Source organism: Bidens hawaiensis, unplaced genomic scaffold (genome assembly GCF_021521415.1).
Source record: "Bidens hawaiensis isolate Kalapana, Puna unplaced genomic scaffold, B.hawaiensis_p1.1 tig00055022_1, whole genome shotgun sequence".
Taxonomy (NCBI): Eukaryota; Viridiplantae; Streptophyta; class Magnoliopsida; order Asterales; family Asteraceae; genus Bidens; species Bidens hawaiensis.
Genome location: NW_027499932.1, coordinates 18,288 through 36,574, shown reverse-complemented (window position 1 = coordinate 36,574; position 18,287 = coordinate 18,288).

Here is an 18,287-nt window from a genome sequence, read left to right as displayed (position 1 = left end):
GATTTTTGGTGATACTAATAGCAGCAGAATTATCAATCAAAATAGGAGTAGTAAGAAACTTCAAACCGTAGTCGCGAAGATGTTGTTGTATCCACAAAACCTGGGAACAGAAACTCGAGGCGGCAACATACTCAGCTTCGGCGGTTGAAGTGTAGACCGTTGTCTGCTTCTTACACTTCCAGGAATCAAGCCGGTTTCCTAAAAATTGACATCCTGCAGTCGTTGATTTGAAATTGATCTTGCATCCTCCATAATCTGAGTCTGAGTAGGCAGTAAGATCGAAAGTATCATCCTTGGGGTACCACAACCCGATGTCTGGATTTCCCCTCAAATACTGAAGAATTCTCTTGACTGCAGCTAGGTGAGTCACTAGTGGACTTGCTTGATACCTAGCACAAAGACAAACAACAAACATAATATCAGGGCGAGAAGCCGTTAAATACATTAAAGAACCAATCATGGCACGATAGAGGGTAGGATCAACGGAATCCTCTAATTCATCCGGTGATAAATTGTGCCGTACTGGAAGAGGAGTAGAAGGGATTTTTCCGGTAGAAATCTTGAATCGGCTCAAGACGTCATTCACATACTTAGTCTGGTGAATAAAAATTCCGTGAGCAGACTGGTGAACCTGCAACCCTAAAAAGAAATTCATCTCTCCCATCGAGCTCATATCGAACTTTGTTTGCATGGACTTCTAGAACTTCTTACACAATGTGTCGTTTGTAGACCCAAAAATAATATCGTTGAAATAAATCTGGACTAGAAGAAGATCGTCACCAACAGTTTTATGAAATAAAGTGCAGTCAACAGTTCCTCGTTTGAAGCCATTATCTGTCAGATGGTCGGCGAGCGTGCCATACCAAGCTCTCGGGGCTTGATGTAGACCATACAGGGCCTTGTTTAATCGGTAAACACGGTCCGAATAATCAGGATCTTCAAAACCAGGTGGTTGTTGGACAAACACTTCCTCGTGTAATTCACCATTGATAAAAGCACTTTTAACATCCATTTGATAGACCTTGATATTCTTATAAGCTGCATAAGCCAGGAAGATTCGAATCAACTCTAATCTTGCAACTGGAGCATATACCTCTGTGTAATCAATATCCTCTTACTGATGAAAACCTTGCACCACTAGACGTGCTTTGTTTCTGACAATCACCCCTCGATCGTCCTTTTTACACTTAAATACCCATTTAGTCGGAATGGCTTTCTTGACTCTAGCAGGTTTGTCTATTAAATCCCAAACACCCAAACGGGCAAATTGCTGTAATTTTTCTTGGATAGCTTCTACCCAAGAAGGATCTTCAAGTGCCTTACGAGCTGTCGTTGGCTCAACTTGAGATAGAAAGCAATAGAATTTAGCAAGATTCACAATTCTCGAAGAATGTAAGTTAGTATAATCACACACTATGTTATTATCACTTGACGAAGCAACTTGATGACGTGTATGAACGCCCACATCAAGTTCTCCAATGATGTTTTCCTGTGATGATATCCATGAATCCGAAGAGTGGGATTCTCAGGAACAACAACATTATCAAATAAGTTAGTGTAATGTTCACCCAACTCAAAAGATGAAACATTATCACTGTCAAGGTCAATAACTTGAGTTTCAGCTTGATCATCATCAGAAGAAGTAGAAACATTATCAATAGCAAATGGAGAAACGACTTGAGATTCTTCAGTTGGAGCATCTGGTTGAGCTTCAACTTCATTAGAACTTGAAAACCTTGGAGTAGTCAAATGATCTTCAAAGTATGCTCGAACCAGATCTTCATCGATGTGTTCAGTCGAAGGAGTGAATTAATTAAATAAACTATCGTAGTCAAACATCCAGTCTGGACTTTCCCTTGAGGAGGAGTTGTGTACTTTTGACAGTCCACATTGTACCATTCTTCAACACAACCAGATGTGAAATTAAAAACCCTTTTCTTTGGAGATGCATATCCCAAGAAATAACCTTCGATGGCTTTTTCTTCAAATTTACCCGAATCCTTCTTCAACATAGTACATGGACACCCAAATGGTTCCAGGTACTTTAAATTAGGTTTTCTATTATTTAAGATCTCGTAGCTTGTTTTCTTGAGTCCTTTCACAGTTAGAACTCGATTAAGCGTATAACAAGCTATATTCACTGCCTCATTCCAGAATTGGACAGGAAGCTTTGAATCAGCAAGAATTGGTGCGTGCAGCTTCAATCAGAGTTCTATTTTTCTGTTCAGCAACACCGTTTTGTTGAGGTACATAAGGTGCACTATATTCTCGGTGAATTCCCCGTTTGAATACAAAAGAAATCCAATATAGTGTTTTTGAATTCAATACCATTATCACTTCGGATTCTCCTCACTTTTTGTTTATACAGTGATTCGATCTTAGTAATAAGATTTTGTACCAAAACCGGTGTTTGATCCTTTGAACTCATAAATAACACCCAAGAGTATCTTGAATAATCATCAGTCACTACAAGACAATGCCAGTCTCTAGAAATACTCGCCACGATTCACAAGAACAAACAAATCCATATGAAGTCGTTCAAGAGGAGTATCAATGGAATTCAATAACTTAGAGGGATGTGTCTTCTTCTTCTGCTTGCCCTTTTGCATGCAACGCAGTGATTAGATAACTTAAAATTCTTTAACGAGATACCCTCAACTAAGTCATTTTCCATTAAATAATTCATCTTTCTGACATGTATATGACCCATTCTACGATGCCATAGAATCGAGTCTTTCTCGGTTGTTTCGAGACAAAACATGTTTCGATCGATGTGGATACCTTAGAGCTCCTATTTAAGACCTAAATATCATTTGATCGTGGTGATCGCATGACAACCTTGTCCTCGGGGATAACATAACCCGGTTTTAAGATAAGACATTCTTTGTTAGTAAATATCGTATTGTACTTTTTATCACAAATCTGCGATACATTCAATAAGTTATGATCAACTTTGTCGCAATAATTCACTTTCTCAAACGTAATGTGACCATTTGAAACTTCACCCTCTTGTGTGATCATGCCCCCAGAATTCCCTGCAAATGCTACATAACTCCTTTGAATATTTCTCACATTTGATAAGAGGTTGAGATTTCCAGTGATATGACGAGAACATTCGCTATCCATGATCCAGTTTTCACCAGAAATGGTCTTGGATGAACCCTACACACAAAAAAAAGTGATTAGTTCAAAAAGGCAGCCCAGGCCTCAGTCTTGGACACCTTTTGTTTTTCTCTTTGATCATTAACTTGAACAGATTTCAACTGTTGTTCAGCCACTTGTGAATAAGTTACCGGCTTCCTAGACTTTCGTCTTATGTAAGCTGCCTGAACAATGTTTGAATTCTTGTTCTGACATATGGGTTCAGTTGGAACAAATTTTGGTTTCACTTGACCATGTGTCTCATTGACATGAAGAACCTTCCGAGGATTCACATTAGAGAACAAAATATGAGTATCATCAGCATACGACACAGGTCGTTTCAAGATCTCCTTGACCAATGGAATTGGCTTAGATTTGTCCTTGATAAAAGGATGAAGATTCTGATAGTTCTGCTGACTACAATTCCTCACAACATGACCTTGTTGACCACAAAGAAAACAACTTCGCATGTCTACATGATGATGTTGAGAAGTAATTGGAATAAATGATGCAAACGGTTGATGATGACTCACATTTTTAGTCATGCTCTTAGCAAACTCATCAGATAATTCAGATTTCTTCTTTAAATAAAAATCTAAATTAGAACAGTTCGAAAAACTTTTAAGTGTAACTGTTCCAGTTGACTTCACAAAGTTAATTTTCTTAGCTTGTTTTAAAAATTGTTTTGCCTTAGTCAATGAGTCATATTGAACTGATGTTTTTGTTTGAGCATACACACGTTCAAGTTCTTGAATTTTTGAAGTTTCATTGATAAAAACACTCTCAATAAGTTCAGGTTTGATAATACTTATTGGAATATCTTTTTCAGTGAACATCGTATCCATTCCCTTTAACTTAAAAACTCTAGCTGATGAAGAGTTAGAACTCGGAGGATTAATGAAACGCATTAAGTCCTCGTCAGAAATCTTTGGTTTAACTGACTTCTTTGCCCTCACCGGTTTGGTTTTCACAGTTTCTTCCTTGTTCACTTGAGACTTGAATGAACCATAAACAACTTCCTCAAACTCTTGAAGTTCGCAAAGAATATGATTAGAACTAGGAATGTTCTTATTGTTGTGTATAATTTCAGGTTCAAACACATCTTCAATAATCACTTTGTCAACATTTTCAACAAAGACCTTTTTACTTTCCACATGAGGGTTTTGAGGAGCAACTTGGGGTTTGACAATTTCAGGTTTAATCAATTTAGGTTTTTCAGAAATCACAGATTCTTTTTGAATCAAATCATCTTCTTTTCTTGCAAAAGGACTAATTTTATAATCATTATGAAAACGTGGTGGAATTTCAACAAAACCAATACCTTTCTTGGAATCTTTTTGTTTTCCAGATACTACAATAATTTCATTCAACAGAAAAGATGAATTCCTAAATTTCCCCAATTTGTTATTCAACTCAAGAACCTCATTCTCAAGCTCAGTTATCTTAGAACGATGTTTCAAAATTTCCTGAAACTTTTGGTCATTAATGGTCATTTTCACAGATAACTCGGCTTTGAGATCGTGGTTACTTGTCGACAATGCTTCAATCTTTTCTCGAGATCTCCTTTGAGATTCAAGAGATTGTCAATAAGTATCCTTAAGAGAAGCAATTTCTCTTATAAGATTATCATTTTGATTTTTCAATGCTTCTAACTTAGATTTGTTAGATTCACAGTCAACACGTGATGCTTTAACAAATGAAGTAGCAGAAACAGAGTTACTAACCTCATTGATCTTGGCCATGCAAGCAAACATTGATTCAGAAGGCTTGTCACAAGAGTCGTCAGAATCAGATCCAGAATCATTATCGGAAGACATCTCACTACCAGTAGCATCTTGACACTCTTTATGTAACCCAAACATACCCAAATTTACTTGAACATCATTGCATAGTAATCGTTGTGACCAATCAGTTCCATCTGCTAACATTGCTTGTGTTGTAGAAGAAGATGGTTTCTTTTCAGCATCACTTCCTTATGGTGTAGAAGCATTTTGACTTTGACCACGAGGTCCAGTGTATTCTTTCCTTGGTTTGTCGCATTCCTTCGTGAAATGCCCAAATTCTTGACAATTATAACACTTTACTTTTAATTTGTCAAAACCCAACTTTTTGTTTAAAGCTGGAAGATCTTTTCCAGTTCTCTGCATGAATCTTTTAACTTTACGAACGATCATAGCCATATTCCATTTTAAATCCATGATTTCTAGATCATATGGATCTATCTGATCATAGTCCTCATCTGTTAAATCACTTCTGGCAATCTTACTACTCACTAAGTTTTCATATGAAGACATAAAAGCCGTCAGAAAAGCAAAGTTTTGCTCAGCTTCCTTCATATTAACACTAGATGGTGTAGCAAATGGATTGGTATTAGTTGAACTTCCAGAACCACCCGAATTACCAGCAGAGTAGAAACAAACTTTTGGATCATTAAACATAGTTGATTCTTTTTCACTTGCAGCATGAGTAAGAAAAGCAGTGATTGTAGAGATCATTGAACTAACAGGCATACTTCCACTATAGAAAGCTGGATCTTGATTTTCTTTGGAGGATTTTTGACACTTAAGATCATATTTTCTAGCTTCGAACTTTTGTAGAAATTCAAGTGCCGTCAAGTCTTCATTCACAAAATAGTCATTTTCTTTCAAAACCATTAGAAATGTTGAGTAGGAACTTGGAAGCACACTTTTAATAGTGTCAATTTTATCCCTTTAAGAAATTTCCATTTTAATCTTGTCCATTTCAGCAATTAAATGACTAAATCTTGTAGTCATCTCTTCAACTGTTTCTCCCTTTAATAGATTAAAGTTTCGAAACTGAAACTTGAGCATCACTTTCTTACTCTCAGCTGTGTTTCCCATGCTTCTCATACGCAGATGTTGAAATAAAGACGCACATCTCTTGATACTACCAGCTTGATGAAAGATATTTTCTGGTAATGCCATAGTCAAAGTAGAATATGCTTTTATCTTGATTTCTAAAGCTTTCTTCTCTTCTTGTAAGTATTGAGAAACAGCTTTAGGAGTATACCCAATAGTATCATCACCAATCATTGGTGCAACATAAACTTCATCAAGACAAAATGAGCAGTCAGGATGAACAGATCCCAAATGTGCACGAAACTAAGGTTCCCACTTGGCAAAGTCACCGAACTTCATCAATCTTGGACATTTAGAATGTGAACCTATCTCGGTATCAAGTTGCAACATCTGTTGCATCAACATGTTTTGAGACGCTAATGCATACATACCGGCCATTTTTGAAAATTTAATTATTTAACGAATCAAATAGTGAAATAGCTTAACGAATCAGTGAACAGTTATAGCGAACTGTGAACAGTTATAGCGAATTAACTCTTAACGAAGTTAAGACTGATCAGAAACGAAGTACCTTAACAAATGAGGTAAGTGTTTTACGAATCAAAAGTCAACTTAACGAGTCAACTTAACGAATCACAAATAAAGTTAATGAATCAACCAAATGGCGAAACAGATAACGAATGAGATGAAGATTTAACGAATCACAAGTCAACTTAATGAATCGACCAAACGAATCACAAAGGATTAGTTTAGCGAATCAGATGATAATCAGTAACGAATCACTAAGAAATGCTTAGCGAATTAATATAACGAATCAGCTACAGTTGATTAGCGAATCACACTATAGCGAATCAGGTTGTTACAACCGTTTGTAACAAACTCTGACACCTTATGCCACGTGGCAAAGGTTGTTATGACACAAATCCCAAGAAGAACACGTGTCACACGAATCGGTTAATCTAGTTAACGAACTAGATAACACGAACCAATAACTCACACGAATTGGCTAACGAACTAGATAACGAAGTAACACAGTTGATAACGAATCACCGTGAAACATATAGCGAATCACCAGGAAGAAGATAACGAATTACGTTCATCTTCAAATCTTCAAACAATTTTTCAGAAATTTTCCTGAAATTTTGAAGATCAAACCCAGAAACTCAACAGTAACAAATTCGTAATACAACCTCGTTACTCAACCAAAATGCACAAATAACCTACCAAAATCCTCGTAAACCAAATCCGAATCCAATACACATAATCTCGTATCTGATTAACACCTTAAACCAAATCAATTTGACCAAAAACACACCCCTGTTTCGGACTTAAACCGAATCCAAATCCAAAACACACAAATCCAATCCACACCTCAATTCCTTTAATCCACACCTATCCAATAGCTTAACCAACACAAACTCAATCCAAATTATCCATAATTCAATCAATTCAAATCAAAATTGATTCAAAACCAAACAAAACCGAAAAACTTAATAACAATAACAACTAAAACACAAAATCAAGTGTAATGAGCACCAACAGCTCTGATACCACTTGTTGGTACCCCGGATTAACAATCGATAACAATAACAGATCTCAGATCTGTTAATATCCGATTAGAACACCTAAGGATCTAGCTCATAATTAACCTTGATTTAATGTTATGTATGTGTATATATTATCAATATATTAGATGAATAATGTTAAGGTGAAGCTTGAGAGAGAGCAATTACTCAAAAAAACTTTTTCTCAACTCTTTTAATTAAAGTGAACAGTAGTTCACTATATATAGAAGGTGACCTGGTTCGCTAACATCCCCTAGAGAACCAGCTTCCCCTTCGTTACATAAATTAACATAACGAACCACCCCCTGATTCGTTAACATCCCCTAACGAATTAGGTCGGAATACATTATAATGTCTTAGTTCGCTAACATCCCTAGCGAACTAGACTTAACCTTAACCTTAACGAACTACTTAATAATAAACATTAAATATTACATTAATTAATAAATAAAACATTAAGGATAAATACAAAGACTCTAGACGCAAAACCGTGCACTAACATAATGGTTGTATGGTAAGTTGCTTGATTAACTAGAACTCACTCAGCGTAGCTGACTTTTAGTATGCACGCAGGTGAGCAGAAAGAGCAAGCTTGAGGATGACACATGGCATGGATTTAACAGATGGCATCTGAAGCTGGAAGAAATGATGTTTTAAATATGATGTTTTATGTTATGGTTTTAAAGAAAAGATTAAATGTTTTGTAACGAATGATTGAAGTTAACTTTTCCGCGAGAATTTTTATGAACTCTGATTTGCAGAGCTGTGTTTATGAGTAAATCCGACGTTAAAGTAGGGCTACCGGGTTCGGGGCCTTACACATATGGATTATAACCATAATATTCAATGTAACATCCCGTTTCTTGTGTAGGTTAATAAAATAATAATATTAGTATTATGAGTTGGGCTTGTGTTGGGTTAAGTAAATGTGGGTAATAGACTTGGATTTATAAGGAAGAAAGAAAGACCATGGGCTTAAGCCCATGACCCATAATATATAAACCATAATTACCCATTAAATCCATTCATTCCACTCATTCCTTACACCACCCAAAACACACACTTAAGCTCCCTCTCTCTTTCTCTATTTCTCTAACTAAAACCAAGAAGGAAAACTGAGCATCGATCCGAGGTAATGATGTTTTGACCTTATATGGATCCAAACCCGCTAGATCTAGTCGCGAAACGATGATCCGACACCCTCAACCGTTAAAGTCTCGAGATTAGAATGGAATCCGGTATAAGCCGATCGAACGATGAGCTTAGGGGTCACGCTAGCATTGATCGGAAATGATCGGGATGAAAAACGGTGAAAATGGTGTAGAAACACGTTTTTCCAGCATGGCGGCGCCGGAAAGGCGACGTACGAGGAAGCGAATGTTAGAGAATGTTTTTGACATTCTCTAACCTAACCCTAGGCGCGTGTAACGAATTTGTTAAGCAATTCTTTACGGAAAATTAACGAATGAGCTCTCATTCGTTAGGCTCATTCGTTATGCCAATTCGTTAAGGAAGAATAACGAAGGAAACCCATTCGTTAAGCCATTTGTTGTGCCCATTCATTATGGAAATAATAACGAATGAACTGCCATTTGTTAATGGAGAACTAACGAATGAACTCTCATTAGTTATAAAGGTTCATTCGTTATAAAGGTCAATTCCTTAGAAGGTCCATTCGCTATGAAAGACCATTTGTTATAAAAGTTCATTTGTTATAAAGGTCCATTCGTTATGAGGTAACGAATGAGTCCATTCGTTATGAAAGAACACGCGAGTTAGGAAGCAATGAATGAGCCCCATTCTCTAAGAAGCTGATAACGAATTAGATTTTAAGGAATGACAGAAAGGTCCCTGGACTTAGAATAAAATGACTTAATTACATAGAAGCCCCTAGACTTTATTAATTGATGAAAGATACCTTAAAGGATTAATGAGTTAACATTAAAATATTATTATAGAATTCTAATGGAAAATTTGTTAAGAACAGTTAATGAAAATAAAATTTTTCCAAGCTTAACCCCAGCCAGGGGCTCTGCCCCTTGGACCCCGCTAGGGGCTGCCGCTTCTAGAACCCTGCTGCCAGGGGCGCTGCCCCTGGATCCCTGTTCGTTGAGGGTTATAATTAAACTAGAAACACGATATGGGTAGTGATAATTAATTGATACGTGTAATTGTTATACACTTAGTCGTGCACAGCTAAAAAAGGAATAACCATTAACTGTGAACGTAACAGGACTCAGGTGAGTTTCTAGCCCCACTTCCTTGTTATGTTTTTGGGGCTGTGTGCATAATCGATGTGATTAGTTCATACACTTACTTTAAGTGGTAAGTGTATGCATGTATGATATATGTGATAGCTATTATAATGTGAATATGAATGAAAGCTTTTCGGCACGTTCGGATATTGCACGTATCGTCAAGGGAAGTAAGTGTTAGAATACGTAAATGTGTGTGACTGAATGATAAAGAAGGGTATGTACGGAGTTATATGAATGTTAGTATGAAAGTATGGTAGAGTGAAGGTAGGGAACATACCCTAATAATATCTGTGAATGTAGGGAACAGACCCTAGTAATATCTGCGAATGAAGGGAACATACCCTAATAATATCTGTGAATAAAGGGAACAAACCCAAATAATATATGCGAATGTAGGGAACATGCCCTAATAAGATATGCGAAGGTTATAAGACGAAATGAATGTATATATATAATTATATGTATGTATGTACAAAAGAATGAAAGTATGAAGAAAGGTAAAAAGCTAATTATATTATATGTATCTTCGGACGCGTATATATGTAAATATGTGGATGTATTGTATGTTACATGTATTAACTATAACTCACTCAGCGTAGCTGACGTTTAGTATGCACGCTGGTTAATAGACTAAGGTAGCTATCTTGAGAGGGACACTTGGTAAGATCTGAAGAGGTTGGCATCTGAAGATTCGTCATGATGATTTGATATTATACTTTATGTTATGTTTTAAAAGACAAGTTTATGAACGTTTCTAATGAATGATTGACCATTATTAATATTCTGCGAAAGTTTTTAAGTAACTCTGTTATCTAGAACTGTGTTTATGAGTAAATCCAACGTCCAAGTAGGGCACTGGGTTCGGGGCCTTACATTCAACTTCAATATTTTAATGCTAAACACCAAGATATATATATATTAGGTATTCTCCACGTTTGCAATATTTATACAAAATGTTTGGAGAAATTTAAAAAAAAAATCATATTTTCGTGAGTTCAATTGCATATGAGAAAATTTTAAATCCAAATTTGAAACCAATCTTATATAAAAAATTATGCACTGTTGCTCGAATCTCAGTTTAAAAACAATTTGTAGTTTACCATACAAATCGAAATTCTTCGACAATGATGCACCTTTATTTTCATTAATTTGCAATTACATATGATTTTAAAATTTTATTATAACAAACCTGCAACTTCAGTTTTAATACTTCCTTATTTTCTTATTTCACCATTAGTGTTAATGAATGAATCTATTAAGATTTACATTTAATAAAAAAATTGAATTCATATATTGAAATGACTTAAAAAAATAAGCCTGCTGGCAAAGACCGTCTGGCGTAAACGCCGCAGGACCGTATATTGAAATAATTGAAAAAAAAAAATGTAAGGAGGGCTATGAGATTGACAAGCGACAAAAATGGGTAGTCTTTTAATAGTATAGATAGATGTTGTACATGAGATGCTTTCTATTATTAAGTTAATTTGATTACTTTTTTGTATTTAATAGTTCTTCTCCTTAAAGTTATTAATTGTATATATTTTTTTCGTATGGCACTGGTCTATTCTTTTATCAAAAAGATTTTTATTCTTTGGGTACAACACAACCAAATTTTTATTATTATAATAATTTCGTAAGTATTTGTTATAAAAATTCATGAACCTTTTTTTATCCATTCAAGCACGCTCATCAACACTTTCCAACATCTATAACTATGAAAGCTTATACTTTGTACATATTTTATCTCGGAAAACAAACTTAGAAATTTACCATAATCCCTATAATAAATATTTATTACGTTGCATGTAGATTGACGTGTACAAGCTATAGTTTTCATTTAGAGAAATAATTATATACCAAGAAGGTGAGTTTTTCATGATATATTTTTGGGGTGGATACATGCTATAAATATTTATCAAGTTTGAATATTTTTAAAGCAACTCTTGTTTGAAGTAAACAAATGCTAATCATTAAGTTTCTTAACTCGTGGCATATATACGTATAGTAATCGGTACCGTTACTATATTTAAAAAAGAAATACATTCTTGCGTAGAATGGGGAGTAGAAGGGTGGAGTGATGTGTTCATGGATGTTGTGAACTTAAAAGTATATATGTTAGCATATATTCTTGCAAGAATTAATTGATTTATCGGCATGTTATGTTTGTACTTTACAAGACGATACACTTAAAATGATTACGGTTTTCTACTTTCATGAACTCACCAACTTTATGTTAACACATATATTTTGGGGCATGTATTTCAGGGAATTAGAAATCAAGGGAAATACGAAGCCTCGTGAAGGAATATTGTGTATAAATAAATGTTACATGGAGTCAACATGTTTAAAATCTTATGTTGTATTAAAGTTTCAATGTTGAATCTTATCACCAATTTCATTTCAAATAAAAGGACCCAATTACAATATAGAGGCAGGTAAGCGGGCAATGAGCTGCGCCGCCACCCTCTATTGAATGGCAAAACCGATCCTACTAAAACAATATTATTGTTCTTCGGCATTGTTAAGTTATTGTGCATGACCCGTTGAACACTTTTAGAAATGTAGCAGAATCGGGGGCAAGAGACCCAAATGTATCAAAAGCAAAAGGAATGAAGACGTGTTAATTCTCCAGACACGCCTTCTCGTGCTTAGCAATTTTACCTGCTTCTGCATTTCGCACAGCCTGCCTAGCAACAAACCCGGTGTCCCTAAACCCAACAAGAGGGGGCATGTAACAACTCGGATTTCCCAATTTATATTACCCGGCTCGTTAATATACTCGGGAAATTTTATCAATAAAAGTACCCGCCTTTATCGAACTAATTAATTGTTATAATATATTTTTTAGTTATTTAATATATATACACTTTCAAAACATTACAAATTTAGCCTAAACTAAACTTTTGTCCAAAAATGTTTCCATCTATATATTTCAGGGCCAAAATGCAAATGTTACATATTAATATTATTATAAACCAAATAATCCGTTTATCTAAGATCCAGACCCGTTAACCCAGACCCGTATTACAAACCCATATATACAATTCGTGTCTTGGACCCTAAGTTTCATAATCTAAATGGAAATTGAATCAATACGCGTATTATGCATTATCATATCGGCCTAATCGACAACTTAATTAAGTTAATACAATCAATCGTGATTCGTTTCTTATAATACCCAGGCCGACACTAGATCAAACATGTTATACTCATAAATGATCATAATAATCAAATTAAGCTTGCAGTCACATTAACCTAACCCTGAAGATCATAAGTCCTAAGCGAATTGGATTAAGTTCGTCTGAATCTGCTGTTTTGATTCCATCTTTGGCCGATGCAACTGTTAGAGGCCGTTCACCCTCGATTAGCCATCTTTTCAGGTAATTAAACACTTCAAAAAGATCTTTTTTGCCCACATTATAAAAGCCCTAACATCAAATCATCAAACATAGAACAAATTTATCAATTGTAGATCCTAGGGTTTATAATCCAATTTGGGGGTTTTAACAGATATTGTATTTAAACATTCGTTTTCATTCTCTAACCAATTGACTTGGTAGTGCAGTTGGTTGAGTGTGTATGTTTAAGATCTGAATCGGCTAGGGTCGCAAGTTCAATCCCCGGCCAGATCAGTTTTGTTCATTTATTTATTTTTTATGGTTTTCAATGATTTATAATTATTATTAAATATAAAACAAACATTGTTTTGTCAAACCAACGTTACTAGGTTACGTTTTTATCAATTAATCTCGTTAAGTTATATATATATATATATATATATATATATAGGGCGAGGATCCTAAGAGAACCGTTAGGATTTTGAGAACTATGAGAACCAATATGGGCACCAATTGAAAAAATCAAGGATTTTTAAAATAATGGCAGTTTTGTAAATAGTATTAGAAGGAGGGGCTAATCTGTAAATTCTTATTTTATGTTTTACATACAGATCTCAAATCAATTTTGAAAATCAAAATCACTTTTATCTCTCTGCTTTGATCTCTTTATGCATACGATCGAACAAGTTAGGGTTTTTGGGATAATCTTCATCGATCTGTTGAATCCTTTATGTCTTCGGAGGTCGTTAGCTGGAAATAGTTAACCGGTGGGACTGGACGAGATCGTTTAGATGCTACAGTGAGATGTTTCGAAGTTCGATTTTCAAGGTGGGATTATCAGATTCATCCAAACAAGATTAAGATGTTGAGATTTCAGGTATGATCTTATACAAAATCAGTATATGCTCATTGCATAATCAAAATCTAGAAGGTTTGATTATGATTAATCGATTCTTTGTAGATTGGTTTATCAAAAATTGTGCTTTCGTTCATGTTAAAAGTACTTCTGGTGGTTCCACCGGTTCAGGCTATAGTGACTTCCATCAAGTTTTTCTTCTAATTTAATTTACTATTTCAATTATAACTGAAATTGAGATTTCCTCTTATTGTGTTTCTATTGTTTCTTATTTTAGTGTGCATTCCTACTAATTCATGTTATTTTCTATGAATGATATAATCGCTTTAGTTGATTAGTGTCGTGTGTATTTGTTGAATATATTTTCTTACAAATGTGAAACATAACTTGCATAAACCTACTGAGTTGCCTAAATCATAGCTCTAATATCAATTCAATAATGTGCATTAAGCACATATGAATTAAATATTGAGTATGCATATATGTGTATATATACAAAATAAACGTAGAAATAAATATATATTGAATATACTAATTTGATTACTTGATATTGAATAACTGATAGTTCCTAACATGATAGAATTTCTACATATATTAAGTGTTTGGTAATTTTAGCTTGTGCACGTCATTATACATATGGTATAGTTCAGTTTGTACACATGTGCATAATAATAAATTAGTTTGTGGTATTTGTAGCTTTAGTATGTTACTTATATATATAATGAGTAGCAGTTATAAGGTTAAAAGGCTTGTACATATGTGTATATTGATCAACTGTTACGGTAAATATAGCTTGTGTATTCTATATGTATGTGTACAATTAGTAATTGTCCTGTTTGTACATATATGTGTAATAAGTTAGTGTTTGATACTTGTAGCTTTTGTATGTTGTACTTATATGTATAATGAGTAGCATTCATAAGGATAAAATGTTTGTACATATGTGTATATTGATCAATTGTTATGGTAAATATAGCTGTGTATGTTATATGTATGTGTACATTTAGTAATTGTCATGTTTGAACATATATGTATAATGAGTTAGTGTTTGATACTTGTAGCTTTTGTATGTTGTACTTATATGTATAATGAGTAGTAGTTATAAGGATAAAATGTTTGCACATATGTGTATATTGATCAATTGTTATGGTAAATATAGCTTGTGTATGTTATATGTATGTGTACAGTTAGTAATTTTCTTGTTTGAACATATATGTATACTGAGTTAGTGTTTGATACTTGTAGCTTTTGTATGTTGTGCTTATATGTATAATGAGTAGCAGTTATAAGGATAAAATGTTTGTACATATGTTGATCAATTGTTACTGTAATGTACATATATGTATAATCTCCATTGAAATGATAAAATCAATATTCATGCTAAAAATGTGTTAATACATATAATAAAGGAAAATTGGTTATAAATAATCCAAACTATGGCCTATTGATAAATATCCCTCCCTACTTTACACTTGCCTGCTGGCAGTACCAACTACATATGCATTTATTTTATACCGGCCGCGACTAACGGATGTTAACTCCGTTAGTCTTTTGCTGACGTGGCCATCCGAGCTGTCAATAATTAAATTAGGTGGACGTCTACGTGGCCTGCTGACTGTGTATAACGTATATGTGTAACATTATGTGGCCAGATCACTTTATACAATCTGTATAAAAATACAAGTCCCTAACTCGATATAAATCCCTAACACAATACAATCCCTAATTCTATCTCAACAACGGTAATATTGATGATTGACGGTAATATAAATCCCTAACTCAAGAACGAACCCTAATTGCTCGACGATTGAACATCATTAGAGCCAGACGATTGAAACAATGGGTGATAAAATCAATATCGACTTCAAGACTGGTGGGAAATTTGATGTCAATCCTCATAGATTAAGGTATGTTGGGGGGAAAACAACATCATTAGGGTTAGATGTTGATAAGCTTTCATATTTTGAGATACTAGGTTATGCAATGGATTATGGTTCATATGAAAAGAAGGAGGATTTGTTCTTATATTGCTTAATACATGGTGATGGTCGGGTAAAACATTTAAATAGTGATGGAGTAGTAAACGAGATGGCATCTCTGCTTGGATCTGATGAAAGGTTAGTTATATACATTCAAACCGAAAAACTAAGGAAACCCAAACCACAACCCAGTATCCTTGAATCCCAGCCCACTAACACTCAATCCCAGCCCACTAACACTGAAGCCCAGCCCATTATGCAGCCCACTAGCCCCTTAACTCATCCAACAATGCATAGTAAACCACAATCCCAGCCAACCATTTCTCATCCAACATTGAGTCCTATGAGGTACAGCAAGCTTACAGCAAGAAAACAGGTATTTCCAGCTTCACCACCTAGTCAACTACCACAAATTATCAGTATTTCACCACCAATTGAACTACCACCAGTTACAAACACTTCACCAGTTGATAGTAGTTCAGATGAGTTAGATGAAGACTGTGATGATTCTGATGATGAGTCTTACAATGTTAATTTGGATGATGATGAATCTGATGATGAAGAGCTGGGAGATTCAATTGTTGCAAGAAAACAGTACGTGAAGAGGTTGTTGCAACCCAAAATAAGGTGCTTGAGGAATGCTTGAAAGAAACTGGTAAATTGGTTGATGTAGGTTTGAAAGAATCTGGTGATGCAGGGCCCTCATTTGTAGAAACTTACAGCAGCTATGAGGATTCAGATGGTGATGTTAACTCACCTGGAGAGAGTGAAGATGATAACATCAGAGGGAACAAGTACAAACAAGATGTTTCAGTTGTAGGTCAGCAAATTGAGTGGGAAAATTTCAAGTGGGTTGTTGGTATAAGGTTCCCTACTAGGGATGCTTTTAAAGATGCTGTTGGGAAATATGCTGTGACAAATAGTAGAAATTTAGTCATCAGTGACAGTAACAAGAATAGAGGTGGGAGATTACGTATCAAGTGTGTTGCAGGGTGTCCTTTTAATTTGTATTGTTCATTTCATAAGAGCAAAAGTTACTATATTGTTAAAGGAGTAACAGGCAAGCACAACTGCCAAAGGAACATGATAAGTATAAGGCCCCATACCCGGTAGCCCTACTTTAGCGTCGGATTTACTCATATACACAGTTCTTACAATCAGAGTTAATTAAAACTTTCACGGAAACGTCAACTTAAATAATTCATTACAAAACATTAAATCTTTTCTTTGATACCATAACACAAAACTTTATATTTAAAACATCTTTTCTTCCATCTTTAGATGCCAGCCTTTCAATCCATGCCATGTGTAATCCTCATGCTAGTTCTTTGGTCTGATCACCTGCGTGCATACTAAAAGTCAGCTACGCTGAGTGAGTTCTAGTTAATCAAGCAACTTATCATACAACCACTACATGCATCATATACGTATCCGAAGACACGTAGTCCACTATCTAACCTGCTCACCTTACCACTTAGCCTCTTATTTACACCTACCACTTTGCCACTTTAATAACGTATAACGTTATGCCACTTTGCCACTTTAATGACGTAGTCACGTATAGGCTTACCCTACCACGTACTATCGTCATGCCACTAACACTCTTACTAGACTCTTGCCACTTCTAACACACTCTACCTCTACTTGTCTACAACACGCTTCATATCATTTACATAATAAGCAAGTCACATCATAGCATTCATACACACTAATAACCACTTGGCAATCACTATCCTTGGCGATGCGTGCAATATCCGAAGATCGTTCACGCACCGGCAAGTATTATATATTAGCTACCTCGCATAACATCTATAGCATACACTTACCACTTAAGGTAAGTGTATTCACACTTCACATCGAGTATGCACACAGCCCCGAAAACATAACAAGGAAAATGGGGCTAGAAACTCACCTGAACTCGATTACTTCCTCTGCTAACGGTTACTCCTTCTCAAGCTGTGCGCGTCTAACTGTTTAATAATTACAGTATTAACTACCGCTCTAGTCATCTCATTGCTACTTAATTAGTCTTACATGTCTGAGCTGTTTTACTTCATTAAATCATTACCTGGTTAGTTAATCGTTACTCATTAAACTTTAAAGGTATCTTTCATAAATTGCCAAACTCCAATGGCTGTTATGTAATTATATAATTCTTTTCTAAGTCCGGGGACCATTCTGTCTTTATATTAAACTCTTAGTTCGTTACTTTGCCCTTAACAAATTGGGTAAAGAATCACCCTCTGATTCACTAAGCTCCCATAACGAACTAGCTAACGAATCACCCTATGATTCGCTAAGCTCCCATAACGAACTAGCTAACGAATCACC